Below are 10,712 nucleotides of genomic sequence, written 5' to 3'. Positions count from 1 at the left end.
ATATATCACTCACCTACTAAAGTCTTTTATTTGTCCTCTTTATGTTCTGCCACCAGCCAGCAATCGTAATACACCTCTGTGCGGGAACCAGATATTTAACTTCAAGAATGGGACTGGATCCTGTCAGGAAAGGAACTCATTCCCTACTTTGCCCTATGAGCATCCAATTCCATTCTTTGCACAAAATATACATTGTTACGCTGAGCCATATTATAGCTTTCTGAATGCAACCTAAAGCTTAAAGGGGTTGTCCGGGTTCAGACAACCCCTTTACCCAGGCAGCCCCCCTAATGTTAGCATCGGAGCATCTCATGCTCCGATGTGCTCCCTTGCCCTGCGCTAGATCGCGCAGGGCACGGGCTCTTTTGTTTACAATAACACACTGCTGGGCAGAAGCTTCTGCCCAGCAGTGTGTTCGGTGATGTCACCGGCTCTGATGGGCATGCTTTAGCGCTGCCCTAGCCATTTTACTGGCTAGGGCAGCACTGAAGCCTGCCTATCAGTGCCGGTGATGTCACCGAACACACTGCTGGGCGGAAGCTTCAGCCGCATGGAAGCCCGGTTCGTCACCTGAACTCCTGAAAATGCCTTTGCCCTGCGCAATTTAGCACATGGCAAAGGAGAGCATCGAAGCATGAACTGCTGCGATGCTCAAGTCAGGGGGGCTGCCTGGGTGAAAATGGAAGTATGTCCGGGTTCAGTGCTATTTAATGACAACCAATATGGACACCACCACAGCTCACACTTGGGTTTTCACCAAGCTTTTTCAGTACACTGAATAGCCAGTCTCCCTAGTTATTCACCAGTTTTGGTTCATCGCTGGATAACTACTCAGATTTGCTGTTTAGGACTTTAGTGAAAACTTGGTGTTGACCTTAGTTCTTAGGAAAACAGGTGGCTTATATTTACAGGTGATTTACTATTTTAGACGCAAATGCTTTAAATATTTTAAAGAGGTTTTCCGAGTGTTTAAAACTGATGACCTATCCTCATTTTTGATCATCTTATCTGATCGCTGGAGGTCTAACACCTGGCACCCCTGCTATTCAGCTGTTTGAAGAGTGTGCTGTGTTCCGTCAAGAGCCACGGCCTCCTCAAAGCTTACCAAACAAGGTGCCATCCATTGGATAGTGACTGTGCTTGGTATTGCAGCTCAGGGTTTTTACTTGATTGGGACTGAGCTGCACCTGGGCCTTGTGACTGATGAACCTGACTTCACTGGCCTAGGATGAGGCCTCACTGCTCAGCAGGGTGCTGGGCCATCTTCAAGCAGCTGATTGATGGGGGTCCCGAGAGGAAGACCTCCACCGATCATATACTGATGACCTATCTTGAGGATAGATCATCAGTTGGACAACCACTTTAAAGAAAAACACAGGATCACCTAAGGTCAAGATCTGCCGTGTTGGACCTTCAAGCCTTTACCTTCAACCATATGCAAATAACCAACATCTTGTTGAACGTATTGTGTTCTTCTGTCTTTTCATTAGACTTGTGCGCAGGAGGACCATAAAGCTAATCACTAACATATTACAACGTCGATGTAAAAAAGATTGATGCACTATAGAAGTTGGTCATTTACACATAGATTAGGTAAAGTCATTACCGGTGATGGGAACAGGAGTTCCTGGGTCACAGAAGACAACATATAATGAAGTATTCCTCTGTGACATGATTCTTCTATATGACTCAATGTTTATACCCTGTTTATGTTTACAATGGTGTTAGTGGATATGTTTTATTTTTATATATAATGTTGTGTTTATAATGTAATTGCTCCATGGTTTTAGAACATTAGTATTTAAGAAAATGAACCCCTAGTAGACAAGATATGAAGACTGTGAGAATAGCTGTCATTGCTTTTAAGTGCTCTGCCTTTATTCCCCAAGTGTTTAAAGGGAGACTATCATTACTGTTTTACTTTGTGCCTTTCTATTGTGTGCTAACAAGTATTATGTTTTTATTGAACCTTATGTTATTGTTTTTGTTTCTTTGATTGCTGCAATTCCAAGTTGTGTCTGCCCCTGAGCAAATTTTACAGTCCTGCTTGAGTGCTAGAAATATGAAGATACTGTTTTGAGTTCAATATATATCCCAGTGCTGAGAACTATAATAAAGAAAATCACAACAATTTACTGCGTAGGTAATAAGCATATCATGTACCAAGGTCAAATGAAGTACTGCACTATTGTAATCAGAGATTGAAGGTATATAAATATAAAACAGATAATGATAGTTTCCCTTTATATATGTCATTAGTTTTTCTGTTCTGGTAAAATTACATTGATGGATTTTGCAAGTTGTGTCAGTGTGTTTACTTCATGCTGTGGTTCTTAAAGGGGTTTTCCTGTTTGCTTCAACATCCTTCAAAATAATCATTTATGAAGGTAGCTGTCATTTTGTTATGTATTTTTTCACTTTTACTGCTCCTATTTTCTATCTAGGGCAGTGGTCACATGACCATGTCCATGCAGCTCTTCCTTATTTCCCGTGATGTTATGTCCATGGGTGTGTCCAAGCTGCAACAGGATGTCACGGCTGAGGATGGGGGAAATCCTCAGCCGTGTGGAGCCCGGTGATGTTACGGCTGCTTGGCCATGATGACAGGATTAGGGAGCAGGTCACCTCCTAAACGCATCCCTAACCTGACCCTGGCTCCTAGCTACATGAGCCAACCTTGATGGTAGGAGGGCCCATGCTCCGGAACCTAAAAGTCCCTGCTAGCCCTCAAGATGACCCTCACCTAGGAGCTGAGTAAGACAAGCCCACTCCTCCTAGACACGGAGGAGCAGGAGTCTCAACGGCCAAGCTGCAGGAAAAGGGGAGACATAAACAGCTCTATGGATATGGCAGGTGAACAAAGAGTTCCACCTACCTGCCACAGCCTTGCTGACTGGATCCCTGTGTTAGCAGGGTGCAGATCACAAACGCATCCCCACACAGGGACCCAGATCCATAGCTGCACAAAATCACATATAAAACATCACACGGACATCACACATAACTAGAAATAACTTAAAGCGACATTATGGTTATGACCACAGGGGTGGCTCTTACTGGCAGGTAATAAAGACATGAGGCTGCTCTCAGCTAAGCATGGCTGAAGCAACCTGCAGGCCTGCAAAAGCAGTGAGGCTTTATAGGCCAAGAAGCCACACCCCACAGTCGGACACACCCAGTGCACACACACACTAGGAAGGAGATTAACCCTTCCAACACCAGGGAAGGGAAAACACCACTTAAAGGAGACGTGCACACAATAACATAAAAAGGAAGTGCACACATACACACATAACTCAAAACCGCATGCACAACGTAGCGAGCTGCAATGGCACAGCTCAGCCTGCTACGCTGCCACATACACACTGTTGCCAGCGGCAACCACAGGTGAGGCAAATACCGTAGCCCTCACCTGTGATTGAACACCAAAGAAAACCGCTGACAACCGCATGCGGTACAGGAGTCACGGTCATAGCCATGGCCGTGACACAGGAGCAGTGATAGGACACTGTCCACGTAACTAACCGGGTGGGAGGAGCTATAAACTAGCTGATGTGTTAGGGGCGGTGCTGGAGCTGTGGCAAAGAAAGGGGAAGTGCATCATGGGTTTGGTTGGATACAGGAACAGGAAGTGCTACATACAGGATGGAAACAAGAGAGATTTGTTTACATGGTGAAAACGGGTCAGGATTTAGGAAAGTCCAAATTGGAATAAATTTTTTTGGGGGAAGATGTACATGACGTAACCAACTACATAGGCATATTTGTTAGGCATAACACTATGGTAATCATAGAAATTCTCTTTCAAGGGATTCTCTGGTAATAATATTAAAGACATCTTACTAAGTGCCAGCTGCCTGCCCCCACTAAGCTAAGAATTCATACCTATCTGCTCCCTGCTGATCTAGTCCTCTGCACTACCTCCTGCATCTCTATCATCCGGTTCCCACACTGTTTACATCCTGCCTTGCATGGACATGGTCACATGTTCTGCTGCAGCCAATGACTGGCTTCAGCAGTGTTGTGGCCACAAGCAGCAGGTTTGCAGCAGAGCGTGTGACCATGCCCATGCTAAGTCGGATGTAAACAGTGCAGGAACCAGAAGATGGAGACACCAGGGGTAGCATGGTGGAACAGAGTGGCAGGGAGCAGGTAAGTATGAATCCTTAGCTTAGTGGGGCAGTCATTATTATAGGAGAACCCCTTTAAACTATTCTGAAAGAGCTAACCATGTCAAAACCCTCTCAAAACTGGACTAGTGAGATGGAAACTTTGGTAGGCCAAATTCAATCTGATGTATACACGAGCAATAAACTATATAGGCTAGAAGCAGAGGGGCAGATTTATGAAAACTGTATAAATGTAAAACTGTCTTTGCTATCCACAGTAACCAATCACAGAGCAGCTTTCATTTTTCAAAAGCACTAAGAAAAATAAAACCTGTACTGTGACAACAAGGACTTCTTTTTTTTCTTTTAGACAATTACAAAAGTGGCCCACCCCGTCCCCAACGTCCAACTTGCTTTAAGTTTCAAAGATGAGCTTATGAATGTTATAGATTAATGTCACCCACATAAGACTTTCCTCTATTAGTGCAGCGAGCCCAGAAAGGGGAGCAGAGGAGGAATCGGACAATGCAATCATACCCTAGATTCTCAGTAACACCAGATTTGATCTAGGTTGACAATATTTATTGTTACCTCTTACAAGGATGAAGTCCATATTAGTGCAGTAACATGTAGTCCATGACTATGTTAGGCTACTTTCACACTGCCGTTCGGGTGTCCGCTCGTGAGCTCCGTTTGAAGGGGCTCACAAGCGGCCCCGAACGCATCCGTACTGCCCTAATGCATTCTCAGTGGACGCGGATCCGCTCAGAATGCATCAGTCTGCCAGCGTTTAGCCTCCGCTCAGCAAGCGGACACCTGAACGCTGCTTGCAGCGTTCGGGTGTCCGCCTGGCCGTGCGGAGGCAAGCGGATCCGTCCAGACTTACAATGTAAGTCAATGGGGACGGATCCGTTTGAAGATGACACAATATGGCTCAATCTTCAAACGGATCCGTCCCCTATTGACTTTCAATGTAAAGTCTGGAAGGATCCGTCTGAAGCTACTTTTACACTTAGAAATTTTTCTACAATATAATGCAGACGGATCCGTTCTGAACGGATCCCAAGTCTGCATTATATGAGCGGATCCGTCTGGGCAGACCCCAGACGGATCCGCTCTGATCGCTAGTGTGAAAGTAGCCTTAGCAGAATAATGGACGACTAGTGCAACATTAACAAGATACAATAAGGGGCTTAGATACGTTAAAGTTCGTGCCCTGAGCATAACTCTTGAACAGGTATAGGGAACATCTCAGGGTGGCTTAAGCATGTTAAAGTCCTTGGCTCTGGGCAGTATACTTAAACATTACTAAGTACACAGAGAGCTCTTGTATGTTAGGGTCTTTTCTCTGGGTACAGTACTTGAAGGTTATGAAACAAATCTCAGAGAGTTCTAGTGTGTTAGAGTCTTTTCCCGGGGGTGGGGGTGGGGGGCATTGCTTTAATGTTGCATTAACTTCAGGTTATTCTGGCTTTAACCTGAGAAGGGTGGGAAGCTGCAACATGGACAACTAGGATGTAAAGTGGAGCCCCTTTACAATATAATCTCTAGGAGAGGCTTGGTATAGGGTTAACAGCACACACAAAAACAAAGCACCAGTCTCTTATCCTAGGCTCTGGGCTCCTTTGCAGCTTGATAGATGCTGTATAAGTTTAGACTGGATGGTCATCTCTGGCCTTTGGTGCAGCAGCTGGATTGGCAGGTGTTGAATCTACAGCATCGGTCCCGCTGATTGTGGCTGTAGCTCCAGCAGATGGGTCTGTGGGGGAGCTCGGGCGCCCTCTAGTGGTGTGCACAGCAACTAGCAGAGCCTGGAAAGTGCGGATGGGCTCCATAGGTGGCTTCTGGGAAGACAGGCTCCTCCGCGGCTCTGGCGGCTTCCATGGGAGTGTTTATGACACACCTTGCCTGGCAGTTATATTGATGACCATTCTGATGTAGATTGTGTTACTGGTCTCGATGGTGGCCACTGGCGTCTCAGACAGACATGAAATCAATGGCTACAGAACTGCAGCGGTCTCTGGCTGGATGAAAGTTCCGAAGATGAGGGTACCCTCTGTGGTTGGCCGGAGGCCTTATGGCTTGGATGTGCCCAGTTGCTCTTCAGGCCATTCCTCTGCTGGTCTGGTGGCTTGGGCAAATGGGTCACGCCAGCTGTTAGGATCTACTCAACCTGGTCCCCTGCATATAGGCTGTGCAGATGTTGGGGGAGGTACACCCTCTTGTCAGACCGCTGACTCACCAGTGGTCTCATCATCTTCAAGAAAGCCAAATCTGCCGGCACAGGATCCCCTTCCAGCTCTGTGCAGGGCGTACTCTATTAGAATCTCACTCTCCAGTGGGGTGTAATTACAGCACAGATGGTTCAGCTTTAATTTAAGTGGTAAACCCTTTGTGGGATGTCACACAATCTATGATGTGGTTCAATTTGCTGATAACAATTGGGGTGAGTGATAACACCCGCGATATGTCTTTACAGCACAGTGTGGCCATTGAATCCACAATATAGTCACTTGTAGCCATAACATACTCTCTTTAGTGTTTTCAACACAGTGTGACAACTTTGACCAATTAGTAGGACACAGAGGATGGCATCCAGTTCGTGACACCAATTTGTTGCAGTGAGCTGAGGAAGGTGAGTGGATGAGAATATTGGTTGTGACCATGAGAGGGAAAGTAGTACTCAGTTCACGGTGACACTCCTGAACACTTGCCATGGGACTTATATAACATAGGAAAAACAAGTATTTAACCATAAATAACAACATAATACTATATAACAGTCGGTTAAGTGCTGTAGTAAAAGTTAACCGTTTACAGTGCCCTATTCGTGTACTGGTTTAGCCAAAGTGGAGAACTACTAGTGAAGGGCATCTCTCCCTTTCCTGTGTCTTAGATCAGGGATCAGCAACCTTCGGCACTACAAAAATGTTGAAACTGTATGATTGCAAGTATGCACATTTGCTTAGATATTCTTTGAACTCACGTAGGAGTGAATGGACCATGCTGGGAGTTGTAGTGGTCCAAGTCACATAGTCATTAACCAACCCTAATAAGTAAATACGCAGACACTTTCTAAGTGGAAATATATGACCACGATGTTTATTAAGGATAACCTTATAATAAATAAATAAATTAGAATAATTAATTAGCATAATAAATAATAATTAGCATAACTTAATAAAAATTAGGGTTGTCCCGATACCACTTTTTTAGGACCGAGTACAAGTACCGATACTTTTTTTCAAGTAGTCACCGATACCGAATACCGATACTTTTTTTAAATGTCATGTGACCGTTTTGGGGGATCTGTGGATCTGTGGATGACGCACTGTCATGTGGGGGATCTGTGGATGGCACTGTTATGGGGATCTGTGGATGGCACTGTTATGGGGGATCTGTGGATGGCACTGTTATGGGGGATCTGTGGATGGCACTGTTATGGGGGATCTGTGGATGGCACTGTTATGGGGGATCTGTGGATGGCGCTGTTATGGGGATCTGTGGATGGTGCTGTTATGGGGGATCTGTGGATGGCACTGTTATGGGGATCTGTGGATGGCACTGTTATGGGGATCTGTGGATGGCACTGTTATGGGGGATCTGTGGATGGCACTGTTATGGGGGATCTGTGGATGGCACTGTTATGGGGGATCTGTGGATGGTACTGCTATGGGGTGGGATATCTGTGGATGGCATTGTTATGGGGTGGGGGGATCTGAGGATGGCATTGTTATTTGGTGGGGGATCTGTGGATGGTGCTGTTATAGGGGATCTGTGGATGGAACTGTTATGGGGAGGATCTGTGGCTGACACTGCTATATGTCATCCACAGATCCCCCTCATAACAGTGTCCCCCAATACACCGGGCCCCGCCGCTCACCGAAGTATTTATAAACGTGAATCCTTATCCTGTTGTTAAGTTGAACTAACGCTGCCCTCTCCCATGTTCCCATGTCCCCCCTGTATCCCCATAGCACTTACTTAAGCTTCCATAGCAGGCAGAGCGGACGGCACCAGTAACGTCACTCACTGACGTCGCGCGCCTGCTCCGCCTGCTTCATTCATAAAGTGGGCGGAGCAGGCGCTCTACGTCAGTGAGTGACGTTACTGCTGCCGTCTGCTCTGCCTGCTATGGAAGCTTAAGTAAGTGCTGTGGGGATACAGGGGGGACATGGGAACATGGGAGAGGGCAGCGTTAGTTCAACTTAACAACAGGATAAGGATTCACGTTTATAAATACTTCGGTGAGCGGCGGGGCCCCGCCCATAGTTACGCCCATAGTATTCTATTTATGTATCGGGGCGGGGTATCGGCGGCTGAGTACCGCCGAGAAAACTCGGAATCGGTCCCGATACCGATACTAGTATCGGTATCGGGACAACCCTAATAAAAATCATCAATTAAACTCCAGAAAACCATAACCCCCAGTCCACCCAGCTTTAGCTCCCACTAATAAACATTGCGGAGCACTCCAATATAAATTAGCATTAGCATAATAAATTAGCATAATAAATAGCATTAATTAATTGAAATTAATCCCAAATAAAATCATCAATTAAACTCCAGAAAATCATAACCAGCAGTCCACACAGCATTAGCTGGGCGACAAACTCTCACACGCCACGACTCAAAGAGGAGTGGTCCCCCCAAAACACCGCAGCCATTGCTCAATCATATTCTGAAGACCATTGTTAAAGATATAGAGACCTACATCTGATAAATGCACATTGTCACTTCTGTACAAACCAACTGTAAAACCCTCTAGATCAGTATGACGATAAGAGAATCCACCAATCAACGGCATGAATTTGCACATTGCCCGATTGATTCTCCTAATTCTTTCAAGAAAAATGCTTATTGGCCCAGACCAATCTAGGAATGATTTCTGAAAAGATTAAAAATTAATTTGGAAAAATGCAGCGCAAGATCCCTACATCTCGCTTCACCTCAAATAACAAATCCAAGGTATTTATTTTTCCAATGTCATTGCCCCCTAGATGAAAAATTAAAACATCTGATGAAGGCCAAATTGCGTTCAGCTTATGCATTTCATTAAGCAAATTCCTCCATTTCAAACCTCGAACTCCATACCAAAAAACAATAAATATTTTACAATTAAATTCCAAATTCTCAGAGTAGCATCTCGAGCCAGTAAATGAAAGAGTGGCCCACGATCCATATAACAATAGGATCTAAAGAGAAAAATTAATTTGTAATTAGCAACTCTCGTCTAACATATAATTTAAATCTATTTGATTCCCACCGTCCAATCTTTTTAACCAATGCATCATTCAATCCCAACCTAGCTGCTTCTGTTGCAGCTCCGATCCCGAAAGAATGAGATGAAGAACAAAAGCTCCCTAAACCCAATTCCAACAAGCACTTCTTAAAAATCGCTTTGAATTGGTACTTAGTAACTGGAATAAAATTTTCATGCAAAAATAAAACGCCCCCGATCTTTGACCTAATTTCTAACCAACGAATAATGTTTTCAACTGGACAAATAGATGAACCAATAACGCTAAACAGTCTTAACGAACAACTTCTACCTAGTTGATCTGTTTTTGACCTCCTTATTCGCACAACCACAGAACCTTCATCAACTTTTACATCCTCAATTAATAAACCTGACGGTGAGAAACGACTTCGAGAGACCAGCTCACTTATTCGTAGAGCCCCCAAAAAATGCCAAAATAAAAACTGTTCTGAAAAGACAAGTCTCAAAATTATTAAAACTAGGGTTGTCCCGATACCGATACTAGTATCGGTATCGGGACCGATTCCGAGTTTTCTCGGCGGTACTCAGCCGCCGATACCCCGCCCCGATACATAAATAGAATACTATGGGCGTAACTATGGGCGGGGCCCCGCCGCTCACCGAAGTATTTATAAACGTGAATCCTTATCCTGTTGTTAAGTTGAACTAACGCTGCCCTCTCCCATGTTCCCATGTCCCCCCTGTATCCCCACAGCACTTACTTAAGCTTCCATAGCAGGCAGAGCAGACGGCAGCAGTAACGTCACTCACTGACGTAGAGCGCCTGCTCCGCCCACTTTATGAATGAAGCAGGCGGAGCAGGCGCGCGACGTCAGTGAGTGACGTTACTGGTGCCGTCCGCTCTGCCTGCTATGGAAGCTTAAGTAAGTGCTATGGGGATACAGGGGGGACATGGGAACATGGGAGAGGGCAGCGTTAGTTCAACTTAACAACAGGATAAGGATTCACGTTTATAAATACTTCGGTGAGCGGCGGGGCCCGGTGTATTGGGGGACACTGTTATGAGGGGGATCTGTGGATGACATATAGCAGTGTCAGCCACAGATCCTCCCCATAACAGTTCCATCCACAGATCCCCTATAACAGCACCATCCACAGATCCCCCACCAAATAACAATGCCATCCTCAGATCCCCCCACCCCATAACAATGCCATCCACAGATATCCCACCCCATAGCAGTACCATCCACAGATCCCCCATAACAGTGCCATCCACAGATCCCCCATAACAGTGCCATCCACAGATCCCCCATAACAGTGCCATCCACAGATCCCCATAACAGTGCCATCCACAGATCCCCATAACAGTGCCATCCACAGAT

The sequence above is a fragment of the Bufo bufo genome, chromosome 4, assembly GCF_905171765.1.
Source record: "Bufo bufo chromosome 4, aBufBuf1.1, whole genome shotgun sequence".
NCBI lineage: Eukaryota > Metazoa > Chordata > Amphibia > Anura > Bufonidae > Bufo > Bufo bufo.
This window is presented reverse-complemented; position numbering follows the sequence as displayed.